Source organism: Pangasianodon hypophthalmus, chromosome 28 (assembly GCF_027358585.1).
Source record: "Pangasianodon hypophthalmus isolate fPanHyp1 chromosome 28, fPanHyp1.pri, whole genome shotgun sequence".
NCBI lineage: Eukaryota > Metazoa > Chordata > Actinopteri > Siluriformes > Pangasiidae > Pangasianodon > Pangasianodon hypophthalmus.
Window position 1 is genome coordinate 8,579,814 of NC_069737.1, and position 18,180 is coordinate 8,597,993.

At 34.4% G+C, this 18,180-nt stretch overlaps 1 long non-coding RNA gene across 1 annotated transcript; it reads left to right on the forward strand.

Annotated features, from left to right (window-relative positions):
- The first annotated feature begins 1,237 nt into the window (after positions 1-1,237).
- LOC113544216 (uncharacterized) lies at positions 1,238-17,408 on the forward strand. Its single transcript, XR_003404486.3, has 3 exons — positions 1,238-1,324; positions 15,806-15,922; positions 16,955-17,408. It is a non-coding gene; the product is annotated as an uncharacterized LOC113544216 (long non-coding RNA).
- The last annotated feature ends 772 nt before the right edge of the window (positions 17,409-18,180 follow it).

Genomic DNA, 18,180 nt, shown 5'->3' on the forward strand with positions numbered 1-18,180 from the left:
AATTTCCCCAAATATAGTAAACCATAAATTTCCCATCCTTCCACTGAATATGGTCACTGTTGTTGTCATCCTTCATTGTTGTTTTGCTATGCTACTGACACTGGATGATGATGACTATAGTGATATACACATGTGCACAATCTGTCACATGGCCATGTATCAGATATATATCTGATCTAGGACCACATACAAACGTGTCTTAGGTCTAATTTGATTTTTGTGTCCATACAATCCTGAACAACATCAAAAATGTATCACATTATGACAGAAAATCAGATTTGTGTCACTTCAACCTGGTAATGTGAACATATCCATATGGTTACAATTATATACACTTCGGTACAATTTTGACAATTTTTAAAAAAGATTTATAGGTGTAGTGAAGTGGTCATTAAAATTTGTTGTAGTTTTTTCTCCTTCTCCTCTTCTACTTTGTGTTTTTATCTCCATCGAGTGCTTTTGCTTCTTGCCAGGCTGCCATTGTAAACAACAATTTGTTCTTAATGACTGGTCTGGCTAAATAAAAGGTTAAAAAAAATACAACAACCAAAAACAGTATAACTAAAATCCATGAGCTTTAATTCAACATCTATTCTGTTTTAAATATCAAGCACAAATTCTGTATTTTATTTTTATTCATTTCCAATTTCATTGCATTTTTGTGCATTATATCATTCTACGGTTTCTCAGCAAAGACAAAGTGAAAAAAAAAAAAATCAATACTCGCAATGACAGCATGCTGATTTATACACACCCCCATCCGAGCTTGGATTCTTTCTATAGATTGAAAGGGTGGAAGGACCGCAGGTATGGAACTAGAGAGATGAAAATGCAGCTGTTATTCCTGTTCTCTCTCTCTCTCTCTCTTTCTCTCTCTCTCTGTGTTCATTGCTGTGACTCTAAGCCCTGCGAGACATAAAACAGGGAAGACACAGTGCACAGACCAGTAATACACACACACACACACACACACACCAGGAGCCTGGCAGCAGAGACACTCCAACATATGTCTGTCTCTCCAGCAGATTAATGGCACTGTATTAATATTAACATAGAGTAGTGAGGAGAAGTGGGCGGAGTCAGTGTGTATGTGCGTGTGCATGGAGCGAATGAGAGGCATGGATTGAGGATTAACCAGGCAGTTTTTCTTTTTTTTTCAAATACCCCACCTCTCCGCCCTGTCCGAAGGGGGCGTTACAGTCTCTCTCGCTGATCCTCTGTCTCAGACCGGACACCAGCAGCAACAGGACACACACACCCACACACCCCCCCACACACACACATATACACACCCAGACTGCTCCAGGAAAGATGCTCCAACAAGGTACTTCACTTTTCTCTATGTATTTCTCTCTGTTCATCCTTCTCTGTCTCCTCTCCGGCTGGGCCAATCCCTTACTTCAGCAGGATGAGGCTCTGAGTTCATAGCTGTGTTTACACCCCTGTTCTGCTTACTTGCACAAGGACAGTCCTGCTATTTGACCGTACAGTAATCTACAGTTAAATATAGATCGTGATATAGATGTGATGGTTGATATCTGGTGTGAGGTTTTATGCAGTCTTAGCAGATTTGAATGAAAATGGTGTGAGTGAGCAGCGAGCAGGCAGAAACTGTAAATCCTGATTTTTCTGCGATGTGTTTACGGGTAAGCTGAGAAACAGAGCTATGCTTTCGGCTGGCCTGGTCATCATATTTTGTCGGTTTGTGAATGTTATGTCTAGCATTACTATTTTTTACATCGTCTATCAGTGCTACTGCAAATCTAATACTTTACATTATGATTCAACTTTGAACTGATTGGTTATTCATTATAAAGTATTCACTGATTCATCTGATTCATGATCTGATTCGTGATCTGATTCGTGATTTTAGCTCTCGAGACATTTTTCATTCGAACGTAAAGGAAAATTAGTGGCCAAAATGGTATCTATAAAATGATATAACCTATATAATATAAAATTAGTTTTTGTAATACTGAGCTAAGGTATTACGCAAATCAAAAAAAGTAAGAGTCAAATTTTGCTACATTTTACTGCAAGTATTTAAACTGATATGTGCACTTAAATGTAACATATTTAAGGACGTCTAAGAACATTTTCATTCATTCGCTCATTTTGAAAAGATTAATCATCCTTCCAAAAGCTTCATTAACACAAATCCTGTCGCCTTGATGTACTACCACTAGATATATTTAATATTGTTTTCACTTCAACATCTTTTTAAAGTTTACTGAATATATTACTTACATGATCACATGTAAAAAACTGATCATCACATGTGAAATGATTTGCTAAAAATAATAATAATATTTGAAGTAAAAAAAAAGTGCATTTCAGTATGATCTGCACTCAAATTGCTTGTGTGAATGCAAGTTACCTTCGTGTGAACAATATGGGACATCACGTGAAAAAGAAGTATTCATGTGATGAAAACTGCAAATGAAATAAATGAATCCTGTGTACATATCACATGTGAAAAAAGAATCTTGTGAAAAATATCACACGAATATAAATTGATTGTGTAAAAATCATGTTATAATAAAAGAATCATGTGAAAAATAATGATATCAAAATAAGGAAATCATGTTAAAATCACATGAAAATAAATGGATCATGCATAGAAATCATATTAAAAATAAATTGTGGTTAAAAATCACATGAAAATAAATAAATCGTGTAAAAATCACGTGACGATAAATTAATTACGCAAAAATTATGTGATAATAAAAGAATTGTGTAAAAATCATGTGACAATAAATCAATAGTATAAAAATCACATGTGAAAATAAATTAATTGTGCAAAAATCAAATGTTAAACTAAATTAATCATGTTAAAATTACATGAAAATAAATGAATTACGCTCAAAAATCAAATAAAAAAATTAATTGTGTGTAAAAATCACATGAAAATAAATGAATCGTGTAAAACTTCCATGTGAAAATGAATCATTTATAAATAAGATGTGAAAATAAAAATTCACTACATGTGAAAAGTGTGGGAAACATAACACTTCTAAAAACTACATGTGTAAATTTTACACATGAATGATGAAGATCATGTGACTTTCCTATAGGCGAAGACAGTGTAAGATCTCCACATTACTGTAGCGAGCTTATTTCCTGGTGTACACACATCTCAATAACACACCATGTGTACCAGTGAGTCATCTGTCAAAGTCTAACTGCCCCCAGCATCAGTGTATCGACCACCTCACAGTGTTCTCCACAGAGTGTGTCATGAAAAAAACACCTCGGCCCAGGTCAGCACATGTACACCCACGGCACGTTTGTGTGGTCGAAGGCCAACATGGTCTTGTGGTTAAATTAAAATTCACTCACACCAAAGGTCAACAAGGGCAGAGGCTAATGACTTTAACCTAAGCGCACACCTCGCATCAGTCAAACACTACAAGGCTACACACGTACCACGTGTACAGCCAACTCCTGCTCCCTTTCATATGCTTAGCTAAACGTAATTATTACCATTTCCGAGAGTACTTTTTAGCTTTAGCTTGCTTTTTTAAATCATCGGGAATTTAAAAATTGTGATCAAATGTTTTTATCGCAAATTTGTTCCACATACACAATTTTTAAAAAAAAAAATTTATAAAATTGAGATCTTAACTGAGTATGAATGTGTTTATAGTGATAATTATTTTACACTTATTTAAAACAAAAAATGTGTATTAAAACTTTAATTTTTGTTGTTGTTGGGCAATATTGGTACTCTTATGTACCTTTAATATGTATCTTTCACCTATAAATGTTGATGGAGTATACCTTTAAAAAGATTTTATGGTACAAAAGGTGTACAATTGATGGTACCATTCTAGCAAAAAAGGAATTTGAAAATGATTTTTGTGCTACAGTGTTTTTTTAAATTTATTTATTTATTTATTTATTTATTTTTTCAAGAAATGCCTAAAGCGTGCATACGTTGTTCAGTAGATCATGGCATCATTTTACATATAAAGTTATTTTCAGCTTATCTTTCTTATTTTCTGTGTTCCTAAATAATGTATAACACCAAACAGGCATTTATTCAAGCATTTTATTAAACAGTAGATTTTCGCTAAATTTGTGCAGAAATCCGATTATTATGATTTTCTTTTTTCAAGCCATGATCTTTTCTGTTTGTCTTCCACATTACAGTGCCTCTCTTCCTTTTCTGTTAAAAATGTTTTCAGATTCTAAAAGATAATTAATTATCATTTATAAATTGATCATTATAATCATAAAACATTATATGATTATAGTCAATTTGGATAAAATTTGGATAAACAAAAAACAGTGTTTCTTACATCATAATGCGTAAATGTAATAAAATTGTTCTTGATCATTAATTACATTAATCATTAATTACATTAATTACAATCATTTTTAACAGAGGTCAGGATCAGTGCTTTGTAAAGCGCAGTGATTAAAATAGTTTGGAGAGAAAATGCGTACTAAACCCACACAAAGACTTCAGGGCTGGGCATGGTTCAGAAAAAGACATTTCTAAATCTCAGACCATTTTAGACATGAAAGCGAGTCAAAATCTAGTAAAAGTTTAAAATTTTCAACTAAGTAATGTTGATAAAATTCAGTCAAACTGCACAATGTGACAAAATGCTTGGACTACCTTAATGGTGTCGAGTCTGAAAGGATGCGTTGGTGGTGTAAATGATGTTGAAAAACACATCTTATGATTAAAAAGACACAAGAAATGCGCAATTATGAAATCGTACATTTCACCTGAAACCATTATACTAATAGTAACACCTCCATTTCACACAGTCTAACTAAAACATTGGATTCTAGCAGTTTTCCGTGCTCAGTTCTAGTGTTTTCTATGCCTCCGCCCTCGCTCTCAGGCTGCTGGTGTGGTGTGTGTCAGCAGAGTCGGGACGCTGTGAGTGGCAGTAAGGAGAAGGACTTTGGCAGGGCCTTAGTGAAGACAAACAGCAGAGAGGGAGAAAAACAGACAGGCAAAGAAAGGCTAAGCGCTGCGGTGTGGCACAGCAGTGTGTAATGATGGTGTGAGAAATGTACATGTTGCTCAGTCAGCTATTACATGGACAGAAATCATCAATCACAAAGGGTCATTCTGTTCTGTCGTCTTCTTCCCCTCGCTCTTACTCAAATCCCTCGGGTTGGGCTAGGAGGCAGAATTACAGAGTGCCTTGCTTGCAGTCGGGCTGCTGCATGGCTTCCATTGCCAAGGCATAGAGTAAGAAAGTCTCATGGTGTAAGAAAAATCGCTTGGATATAAGTTATTATGTTGTGTTATATTATCAGTGAGGAACACAATTGGAAATTAATAAGATGCTTTTTGCATCACGGATGTAAGGCAGTGCAACTATCTGTATCTGTATCAGTATCTGTTTAGTGCTGCAAATATCCGTATCTGTATTTAGATTCAAATCCAAAGTGGGTGTGGCCTAAATCACAGGTAGAAAAGCCAGCACTGTCAGCATGCTGTGTGAATTCTGGCTCTGACAGTTCCTCGATCTCAGTTCCATCACTTGAATTCATAATCGGTCTCAACTCGAGATTTATTTTAGAGTTATTTTAGTTAGAATTGGTTCTATGTCCCAAAATATAAACAAACTAGTAGCCTAATTTAACTTCACACAACCCTGACCAGGCAGTTACTAAGGATGAATGAATAAAAGCTGTAAATCTGTTACTGTCATAGATGTCAATGTAAATGTCAATCCAACAATCCAACAACTTGATCGAAAGCGTGAAATTCACTGTCGGAGGAAATCACAGTTAATTAGCAAGGTTTAAGACATCTGTATGCAGACAGTTTTTACAGCTGCATTTGTGAAAGTGGCGTCTTACCCAACATGGTCTTTGTAGGTAGATAGCCAAGGCAAGATTAAAAAGTCAAGATAAAAAATATTTTTATGATATCATATATTTATGAAATCTGTATTTTTGCCGTATATAAAGTTTCTTAAAGTTACAATATCGCAGAATATTACTGGCAGAAAAACCCAGTTTCACCCATTTTTTGGCTGTTTGCTGGAATTTAAACACAGTGACGTCTGATGAGTTTTCCATGCCTTCCATATACTGTATGATATAAAAAAAAACAATATTGCGTTCATATTATGCTGTGTGAAATGTAATTAGTGTTGCTGCTATTCACATAGCTTGTAAAGCATGTATCAAAATTATCCTAAGAGTAAGAATTACAGTAGAAATACATTATATCTTCCAGCACCTCTTTATTACGTACTTCTTACTTGTTACTTATACCAAGTTTGATAATTAAACTTGTAATTCCCAGCCTAAAACCACCAAAACGCCATCTCAGCTTGAAACTTCTCAGCTACAAGCTCCTTCCCTGTTGACAGGGTGACATCAAGTCATCATGGCTGTGCACACTGTGAACAGTGTAAAGTCCCCATCCTCTGCTTTTAAATTAGTTTATAGCAGTAGATCAGTTAACATACAGACACAGTACATGGTTAAATCCATAACACTGAATCGCTAGTTTTGAGAAGGTAATCATCAACGTTATCATTATCATTAACGTTACTTGCTAACGCTACTCGCTATTGTCCGGTGTTGTTGCTGTGCTGCAATTTCAGTTCAAAATGTTGCAGGAATGTTTAAATCTCACTCTAGTAGAACCGCACCAATAGCTAGTCAGGCCTGTGACTGTAAAAGTGTGGTTAAAGAAGCTTTTTATGAGCTTTACGTGCTCTGACAACGCAAACAATAGACACACTTTTGTGGAGGCATCCATGTTTTTTCCCACTTTGCATGTCGAACGTGCCGAGGTGGGAAATGACATTATTACGACTTGCAAACTTTCCAATTACAAGGCAACACAAACACAGCATTATTATGAGTGTAAGCCGGACTGTTGAAGATTGGAAACACATTATCTGGTCTTTTTCCAATCCTGGAAGAACTGTCAAGTTTCAGTGAGCCTGTGCCAACTGTAGCCTCAGATTTCTGTTCTTGGCTGACAGGACTAGAATCCAAACATGGTCTTCTGTTGTTGTAGCCCATCTACCTCATGGTGTGACATGTTGTGATTTCTGACATGCTTTTCTGCTCACCACAGTTGTAAAGAGTGGTTATTTTAGTTACTGTAGACTTCCTATCAGCTTACACCAGTCTAGCCATTCTCCTCAGCCCTTTCTAAAGCTGTGCAAGCAAAGTAACAAAGCACAGCTGATGATGTACATTTCTCTGAAACGTCCTGTTTTTCTGGAAACTTTGTCTACTACACTGAACTTTTACTACATCCACTATCTGTTGTCTGAATGCAGTAAAATTAAAAAATGGAAAATTTAGCCAACAGAGCAAAATTTACTCAATTAATCAGATATTATTCCAGCACTGATTTAAGAGCAAAGAGTCATCAGATTGATGAGGCGTGTGTTCGTTAAATTCTGTGACTGATACAGTATTTACCTGAAATAAATCACTCATTATCAATCCATCATAGATTTATAATCTATGATAACGTGTCACTAATTTTATTTTTCCTTAAACAGATTAGGTTATGAATGTAGAAGTGGGCGGGGCATTTGCTTGATATACGGATAGTTTTCTTAGGATTATATTAAATCAGATTAAAATTATTCCAAGTGAGATAATACAGAGGCAACAAAACAGTTATCAAGAACTCCAGGTAAACCTAGTTTAAAAAATAATATAATGAATTCTTATCTATAAAGGCTATTCATCCCTTTTTAAAATTAAAATAGAGGATAGTATTTTAAATGATGGAATGACTGCTAAATGGGTGGAGCTTCTGAATATCTTATTAATCTGTAGGCTATGAATAAAAGCTAGAACTGAGAGAAAATGTGAAAATAAAATAAAAAATAATAAAATAAATAAAATGTAAAAAAAAAAAAATCATATGTGAAATATAAACCACATTTTCCACATAATAAAATTTCCACATATTTTTCAATAATAATAATAATAATAATAATAATAATAATAATAATAATAATAATAATAATGATGCAACAAACAAAAAAGTTTCAATAAAAGACACCAACATACTAAAATTCTAAACTAACTGTAATTGAATAAAAGTGCTTGCTATTTAATTTGTCAGTATTTAATTTAATATGTAATAAAGATTATATAAAAACATTCCATGTTTTAAAATATTATCCACAGATAACATGCAACAAAGTCTATTCAGTGTGTAAGATTTGTGCATCTTTGTCTCTCTTGGCTTCTGAACAGAGTTGAAGGGAAAAGCCCAGGTGTCTGTGTGTGTGTGTGTGTGTGTGTGTGTGTGTGTGTGAGGTGCAGTGTAGCAGGCTGTGGGAGTGAAGCGCAGTGAAAGTACTCAGCCACAGCCTGAGAGAGCAACAGCCGGCGATGATAAAGCAATAAGCAGGCAAGGTCTCTCTCTCTCTCTCTCTCTTTTTCTCTCTCTCAGACCACTTGGTATATTTCTACTATCCAGTATGTTATGTGTAATACCCGCTTATACTACAGCACTGCTGAATTCTTGAATCTGATTGGTCAGAAGGTGTTGATTTATATTTCATAACAGCAGCTCTAACAGTAGTGCCGCATTCTTTTTAATATGTTATCATTTCTATGGTAATAACTCATGCACAGGGACTATGGCCGGGTTTTCCAAACAATCAACGCCTAATAATAAACTGATTCAAAATGTGTTGTTATTTAACAAAGAATAAGTATCATCTTTGAGATGAGGAAGATTTCTCTTTTGTAAAGAGACATTTATGTAACATTTACGGAAGGATTCTCAGCTGTCAGTGCTTTGTAATAGTCAGTAAGTAGCAAATTGCAGTGGTATAAGAGGAATGAAACTCCAGAATATGCTGTTATAGCAAAATAATCAACTTCAGGGTGTTAACAGTAGCTCTGTGGCCACACAGACCACATCACACCACCGTCATTGATTTTTTTTTTTTTTTTTTGTAACAGCACTGTCTCAAGTGTTTTATTCCTTACATAACATTTTGGAGCTTCAGTCAACACTCCAGGTTTCAATATTAATTCGTATATAGTGAACTAAAAAATAATATTTTTAAAAAAATCCAGCCTTTTCATGCTGCATTGCTGATTGGACAATATCCAAAACTGGTCCAATCTCATCAACCATGATCTCTTGCTATATATAGTTAAGTCAATATGAAGTGACTATCACCTTCTTGGAAATAGGCTTAGGAAAGTGCTACAAAAATGTCCAAGCAGTGCCCAAAAATACTCCAAGGACAATTTGGCAATGACACGACACATAAAATAGCCCACAAATCAGACAGAGTACTTCATTTTTATTCCTGTCTGGTGTTAACTGCACTTTAGTGTATTAAACAATTTGCAAATAAGAATAAGTGATACAGGCTGATCCTGAAATTCAGTATTTGTGCATCAACATCTGCTGATAACAATGCTGACACACTCCATATTTTGGATTTGTATTAATTTTAGTAATGAAATTCGCCCGGAAGACAGAGGAACATTTAAATCAGCATCAGCTCTAAATTTCAGTCCAATCCTGATATCAAATCAGTACTGCTGTGATTTTAATAATGTGGGCCTTTAAACTACAAACGTTAAAATATGAAACCACATATTATAATCTTAACATAGTCATCTTCATTTTATATATCAGTATAATGTATTATTAAAATACATTTGTCTAATGTATTATCAGTTGTCTAATGTATTATTAAAATACAAAGAGCTTATTTCTATTTCCCTAGGGATAAATTCACATATTTACAATATATATATTTTTTTGTGAATCCATTTATTTCTGTAAAGCTGCTTTGTGACGATGTCCATTGTTAAAAGCGCTATACAAATAAAATTGAATTGAATTGAATTTCTAAAAAAGTCAACACGTTCTACTGAACATTACAGAATACTTTTATATTGAATTCTATAACTGATGTGTGATACAGAGAGAGAAACTAAGACGTTATGACCTTGTTGATTGAAATGTTCAGCTAAAGGTCAGCTGGTTTGATTAAGACCATATGCTTAAATATCCGAGCCTGTGTTCTCTCTGTTTACTAGATTAGTTCAGGGTGACTTCATTGAGGCAAGATTTGAAGGTTCTTCTTTATACCTACGCATATACCTACCTTTACGCATATACCTACAGTTGCTTCATTGTACCAATAATTTTCATAATAATCATTTTATTTCTCAGTAATAATAAATCCAGAAATATGGAGAGTCCTGTTACAATATCATAGCAATGAGACACTATATGACTGGCATGGATCATCAAACACAGGAAAAGGTCAGTTTCAGAATGAGCCTTTCATTTACACCGACTATAAATTCCTATTTAACTGATGACAAATTGCCTGGGTGAAATATTTTAGCTCTGCCAAATAATTTCTCTAAATTGTGTGCAGTAAAGTGGAGTAGGGATTAATACCAGGTTCCAACATGGAAGAGAAACAAGTTCCAATTGCCAATTAAGTGCAAAGGCTAATACAAACTGAGAGCTCAACAGCTTAAAAATGTCAATGAACATGCAATGCATGGGATATTTTTTCTACGTATGGCATATACAGTAAGTCAATTATGAAAAACTAGTGCACAGTACTACAAAATATTACTTCTTAATCAGGAATAACTTGTTCCCTGGAGGACTAGTGGTTAGGCCACAGCACTCTCTCTGCCGCAGCCCGGGTTTGATTCCCGGCCAGGGAACCAACCCCAAACATTGAGATTGCACATGAGAGTGCACTCCCAGTGCTGGTCCCAGCCTGGATAAAACTGGGGAGGGTTGCATCAGGAAGGGCATCCGGTGTAAAAACTGTGCTAAATCAAATATGTAGACCGATGATCCACTGTGGCAACCCCTAAGAGCAGCGAGAGCAGCCGAAAGAACAACAACAATCAGGAATACCTTACTTAAAAGGTACCATAGATCATTTTTAATTGTGAGAAGTTCTTGAAATTAAAATACTGAATCAAGGTCATCAAGTACAAGATATAAGGAGAAGTACAGGGAATTCATTTTGGCAACAATAAGACATACAAACACTTTGATTTATATCTTACAGTAACCATGGGTGCCAACTTGGGTTAGACATTAGGGGGCAAAAAATTATAGATTAATTAAAATGTTTTGTCCAATCTGGCCTTATTCAATAGAATACCACTAACTATGCATATTATTTGTGCTTAGAGATCAGAGGCTGCTATCAAAGTGAGATGCAGTAGTGTATTAGAGGACAAGATCACTATGAAAACAAGCCATTTAAAAGTCTCAGTTAATACCACATGGTCTGAATGATAATGAATGATATAACTGGAGTAGGTCTTGAATTATTTTTAAATGAGCAACGTGGCTAAAGGCTGATTTTGGGAATTTGATGGTGAACGAGATGAAGTTCTGTTGCAGCTTTACTTTGCTTGGAACTGGAGGGGCTTTGGGGGTTGGGGGATGGGGGTGTGGTGGTGGTGATGGTAGGAAATGTCCCTCCATAGACAGCACCAATGCTGGCATCCCATATATGCTCTTGAGGCAGTGTTAATTTGTCATCTCATAATAACCACCTTAAATGTGACTGAAATTGAACAGACCTCTATGTACAGGGTGTCCCAAAAGTCTCCATACATAGGGAAAATTAACACTAATTACACATTAAAAAATGTAACATTATTCACAAAACATGCTCTACATGATTAATATTTCTTTGTAAACACACACAGAGTCTCCCAACTTTGGCTCCCAATTTGGCAACAGTGTCGTGTGTGATGTGCTTGCCATGTTTCCTGTTAAAGTCCATCGCAACCTTGTGACAGCTTCCTGATCCAGCCAGGAGAATGATCTTAATACGTTCTTCTGTTCTTCACCCTGTATTACAGTTCCAACTACTTAAAAAAATACTCAGTGCATACTTATTAATCAGTGATGCCTTATTTAAAATGTAGATAAGTTTTAGCTCAGAGAAGTTAAAATTAGAAGTTAGAAGTTGAAATTTAAACATTGATTCAGAGTCATGATAGTCATTATTTTCTTTTTTGGTGTGTTGTTACATAAAATACAAAACAATACAATAGAACAGTATGAATAAATTACAATGCAAAGTGTAGTATAGGTTGTATACAGTGCAAAGATGCAGGAGGTGCTGGTGCTGAGTCCGACTTTCAGGATTCTTATCTACTGCAATTGTTAAAATAATAATAATAATAATAATAATATTTACAGTACTGTGCAAAAGTCTTAGGCAGCCTATTTTTTAGTACAAATTTTGTTATAGATTTTTATTTTATGACTTCTACATTATTGATTCAATACAAAAACATTTTAGATTTCCAAACATTAGTTTTCCAGCACAAAATGAAATGTTACAGAAAAGTGTTTGTATGTCAGTAAAGAAAGCAGCGTATTACATAAGAGACACTTTTCAGACAAAAAAAACATAATGAAGGCTGTTGGGTTTCGCTGCAAAAAATAAGAAGCAAGTGTGACAAAGTCTCCAGAAGAACTGTGGCTGCTTCTGCAAGATGCTCAGTAACACTTACAGCTCATTTCCTTATAAACCTGCTTTTTTTTTTTTTGAAAAGCGAAGGATCGACACACCAGATATTGACTTTGTTTCATTTATTACTGTTTATTGCTCTTCATAGTATTTTTTTTATAAATGTAGAAACATTTAATTTCATAATTTTTGAATGCATCTTTGCTCTACAGCATTTCTTTGCATGTGCCTAAGACTTTTGCACAACACTGTAAATCAACAAATAAAGAAATACAAAGGAAACTTTAAATTGAGTATTCTGAGTAGTATTTGAGTTTATATGTCAAAAATAGTATCTTACTCCACAGCGATTTGCCAACAAGTACAATTTTTAATTTTATAATGAATGACATCACACTTTTTAACTGTTGTGTATAGTTCCATTTAAAGTTATGAAATGTCTATGTGACTCGAGTCGACTGTTATTCAGGTGTGACATCATAGCGCTCGCCACATGTATTCAAATTCCCTGTTACAGTGCAGTACAATGCAAAGTACTGTACAGTACACAAGGACAATACAAGCATAAATAATAATAATAATATTAATAATAAGACAAACAATCAAACAAAGAATCGATAAACCAATAAACTTGATAAAGTCATGTTTGAGAAATAATCAGCATCAACATATAAAAATATTTGGTGGCTTAAGCTGTTGAACTCTACCTGTAGATATGATGATGTAAATAATTGCCACTGAGCTACTGAGCAGTTTTATTCCTTTTTTTCCCCCATCGATGCGTAGCATCTAGGCAAACACTCCACCTCTGCCCTCCCTCTATCTGTTCATCTTAACGGCAGGAATACCATGAATACAAATGTCACTCCAGTTCAGCAAGATTTCAGTTTCTTCGGTATTTTTCCCAAACCCACTCAGCTACTGTTTTTCAGTCCAGCACCCTTCCTGTCTCCCTTTATTCCCAATTTCCATCTCATACCAAACAAGTACAAGTACAATACACCACCCCATGAGGTCCTGACCATTTCATAATTCAAGATGGCGGGTCTTTTGTTACTGTACTTCTTTGAAAAGTACAGTTCAACTGACAAATTATGTCTTATTTTTACTTGAGAGACCTAGACACAGTGGCCTGAAAAACAATATAAATTTTTCTAAAATGGTTGCAGATCATAGCCTCGAAAATAATCACTGTCTTTTGCGTACCTCATGTGTGAAAGACGTATAACTACAACTACCTTTTTTTACAAAAAAAAAAAAAGGGATCTGTGGTTCATATAAGGACTACCCAACATGACAGCGCCGCTGATGTGGCACAATAGATTTCAGGGGGATTTTGGGAGATTTATCTATCAGTCCAGTAAACAATAGCTCTTTTGCAACAGGCTGTCGGAACATCTGCACAGCTCCAACGGCCCTTTTCTCCTCGCTGACTCAATATATTAATCGGGCCTCTCTTGATGGCTGGATCTTGCTCCGCACACACACCAACAGGCCGCTCTGAGCTACTCACTGAGCAACTTATACTGTACGCTATTCATTTTAGGATATTAGCGTTGAAAAATTTACATTAGCTTCTAAAGTTTTGGATATTTTTATCCTGGAAAATTCAGTATTAAGTGAATCATAAAGAATATCATTTAAGGCTTCAACTGAGTTTAGATTTTCTGGGAATATAATAGTTATTATAGATATCAAGCACAAAAGGCAACCTCAGAGTCCAGCAAACCTGTTTTTGTTAAGTTCTATATCTATCTACATACTGCATATTATCTAAGTTATAATAATTTATATCTTTTAACTTAGATAATATATCTATATCTAGTATCGTTTTTGCCACTTTTTTGCAACTGAGACTAATTTCAGGCTTCAGTCGGGGGTGAATAAATTGCTGATTGCATTCATTTTCAGTAGTGTGTATTTAAACACATATATATCTATAATCTATCTATCTATAATTTGTCTATGTCTATCTATAATCTATATCTGGTATCATTTTTGCCACTTTTTGCAGCCGAAACCAATTTCAGGCTTCAGTCGGGATTTGAATAAACTGCTGATTGTATTCATTTTCAGTGGTGTGTATTCAAACCTAAAACAAGATAATTAAGCAAAATTAAATGTATAGAATATATGCAGGGTGTAGATAAAGACTTCCTAATCACTTACTCATTATCCGAAAGTTCCCCTCTTTCACATCTTTAGTGTTTAGCCTAATCCGGACTCACTATAAAGAATCTAAACTATACAAAATGCTAAACACTAAAGACCAAATCTGTATTTTCTGGCATTATCAGAACGTTTAAAAATGTATTAACAATAAATAAAATATAATAACAAATTATACCATAAATGTAAATGTGAATGTAAGCTATTGCACTGTAGAAGGATTAACTTTAAGAAAGTTTATCTTAGCATCTATAGTTTTATACAAGTAATGCAACTAATTTGTTTTCAGCGATTGATTTAATTTCAGTTATCAAATATTCTTTTCATTTTTGTTTGCATTTCTGTTTACATTGTATTTAAATATAGATCAAAAACGATACATATAAATGCCACATAAAATAAATACCACAGAGCTTTCATTAAAAAATTTATTTTGTATTATTCTTTATTTATTTTATTATATCATACTATTTTATTAACATTATCCAACTATTTAAGCATTAGGCTCATTATTTAAATTTGTACAATAATATTTTGGCTATTTATTAGAGCCATAGAGTTTTTTATTCCTGAATTTCCCACTAAATGAAGTCATTGGGTCCCAGGTGACATTAGTTACTTGTTTTTGTTATTAAAGTTTGAATTAAATCCATTCAATTCAAGTGACCAGTCAAACAAGCTAATAACTATAAGAATGTATTATAAGCAGTTATAATTTAACCGCTTTGGTAATGATGGGTTGGGATTTCCTCTGCTGTACCAGAATAATTTAAAAAAGAAATCACAGACCCTCTGGCTATGCTTCACAGACCTCTCGTGGTCCCTGGACTCCACTGGAGAACCACTGACATTGATTTGTAAGGTGTAGACACACATGTCCACTACTTGTCCAATAAATTTTATGACTAGCTTTGCTTGGGAAAAAGACATAGCTCTACTTTTTTGTCCTTTATAATGAATCAGAACCAGAATATGTTGTTGTCTGTGTCTATTGACCAGCAGTTCACAGCTCAAGTGGAATCTTGTACTCATATACGTACACATGTCCATGAAACCCTGTAATTGTCCAAAAAACGTCCTGATTAGTTAGCGCTGGAGTTGCTGAGCCCAAACAGAACACGGTTTCTCTGTTGTTACATGACTATTAATAAATAACAGAGATGTGTGTTTCTATTGACCAGCAGTCCGAGTGGAATCTGATGTTTTCGACAGATGGCATTTACCGTTTGTGCCATGCTGGGCTCAGCGGGACCTGAAGCTTAAGAGGTTAGAGCTGTCAAAAAGACTCTGCGCATAGAGTGAGTAACAAAGTGCACACTGCCAGCCTGCTCCTTTTCATCAACCTATTTGCCTCTTTTTTTTTCCCCCAATATTTTGCTTGGACAGCTGCAAACGTAATGTGAATGATCTTTCTACATGACATTCAGTGGGTTGGTGGATAGAGTTCTCGAGTGTGTGTGCATGTGTGTGTGTCTGAGTGTGTGTGTGTGTGAGTGTGTGTGTGTGTTGACAGAGCAAAATTTTTAAACGAATGAATGAATAAAAAACAAGCAAATATAAAATGTTCAATAAAAAGAAAGAAAGAAATTAAATAAATACATTTTAAAGTGAAATGTCTGTAGGCATACTGTTTGCAAGTGGTCTGTGTTTCTGATATAGCAATTGGCAAATTTCCGAAAACATTATCTGTAAAAAAAAAAAAGGAAAAATAGATAAATAAATAAATTACTTAATAAATAAAATATGTAATAACAATAATTAACATGTATTTAAATGAGTGACAAATCATTTGGGCAACTTCAGGATATCATCAGGATATTATGGGTGCACTACAACTGCTTCTTTGTGTCATTTTTTTATTTAAAATGATTTATTATGTCATATTTCACTCGTTCATTTCATTCACAGATATGCGTCTAACACACAGTGTTCCTTATTGTTGTCTTTTATTGACTATGTACTCTATACTTCATGCTTTATTGTTCTTATAAGTTTCAGTAAATAAACTTTTCCCTTATAATTATGAAAAATGATGGACTCATGTTTCAAATTTCACAAAAATTATATTAGTTTCTATTCAAATGAAATAATAACAGTTATTTTTAGTGGACTTGAGACGTTTGGATCCAACTGTATACACTTTACTGACATTATTCCCAAAGTAGCCACATGATGGAGCCACAGTTTAGGCTAATATTTCATAATCTTTTGACTATTCTGGCAGTTATTAAACCAGATGTGTGTAAATAGGAGTTCTGCATGATGTATATATCAATTCATCTCCTTTTTGCTGCTTAACCTTTTCTGCTTTTTCCTTTAATCTATTGCAGGTTAATTGGCTGGGTGAGAAGGTCACAGCTCATAGGAAACGACAAGGTGACCTTTTGTGCCTGGGTCAAGCTTGAGGACACGCTGCAACAGTGAGACACTTGCTCACCAATCAATATCTCCATTGCAAATGGAGGACCTTATTCACATAGCATTTGCATTAATGATTTTTTAAGCAATAATGGTGAGCTTTCATGATAAGACTGGATAATATACGTTTATTTGTCCTCCTACAGCCACTTCTGCTCAGATTGAAACTATAGTAATTATCAGATTTGTAGGAAACATTCATGTCTTCTTCAACCTTAATTACCAGCTTGAAACTTGGAATCTGAAACTTGTGAAACTCAGACCTGACAAGTGTGATGCTGTGTTATAAACACTTTATTCCAAATGGTAGTGGTTTACACACATAAATGTAGTTAGGAGTACAATATTATATATTATATTATATTATATTATATTATATTATATTATATTATAAATATATTAAATATTATATTATTATACCTACCTAACCCTAGAACTCATTGTATACACATACACATCGTTTACACATCGTATATTACTTATCATTTATTAGTAATAACATAAGAATAAATAGTATAGTGTAGTCAAGGGACTGTTAATGTTTATTTTTTGATTTTCGATTTAAAAACCAAAACCAAAAAAAAGCCTCTCAGATTTGATATAGCTCTCCTCCTATTAGATTCCTGAAGAATCCCAGATTATTTGTTGTCAGTATGTGTTTTTATTTCATTGTTTTTTGTGATTTTTTGTTTATGGTATATTTAAATACCCAACAAAAATGAATAACTAAGAAGACAATACATTGAAAATTGATAAGGTGTAGACACATTTTAGAAATTTTATGACTAGCTTAGATTTTGTAAAGAAACATATCTTTTATTTTCAGGCTTGTATAAGGAAACAGAAGCTCTGTATAATGGTGAATTTGTATAAAGACCAGGTGATGTTTTTCCAATCTTCAACTGTCTAGATTGCGGGATCCTGTGCCCGCTCTAGTCTCAGATTCCTGTTCTTGGCTGACAGGAGTGGAACCTGATGTGGTCTTCTGCTGTTGTAGCTCATCCACCTAAAGATTCGATGTCTCGTGTAATCTGGGATGCTTTTCTGATCACCACGGTTGCAAAGAGTGTTTTTGGAGTTAATATGGCCTTCCTGTCAGTTGGATCCTGTTAATTTCTATTGAACAGCAGCTTACAGC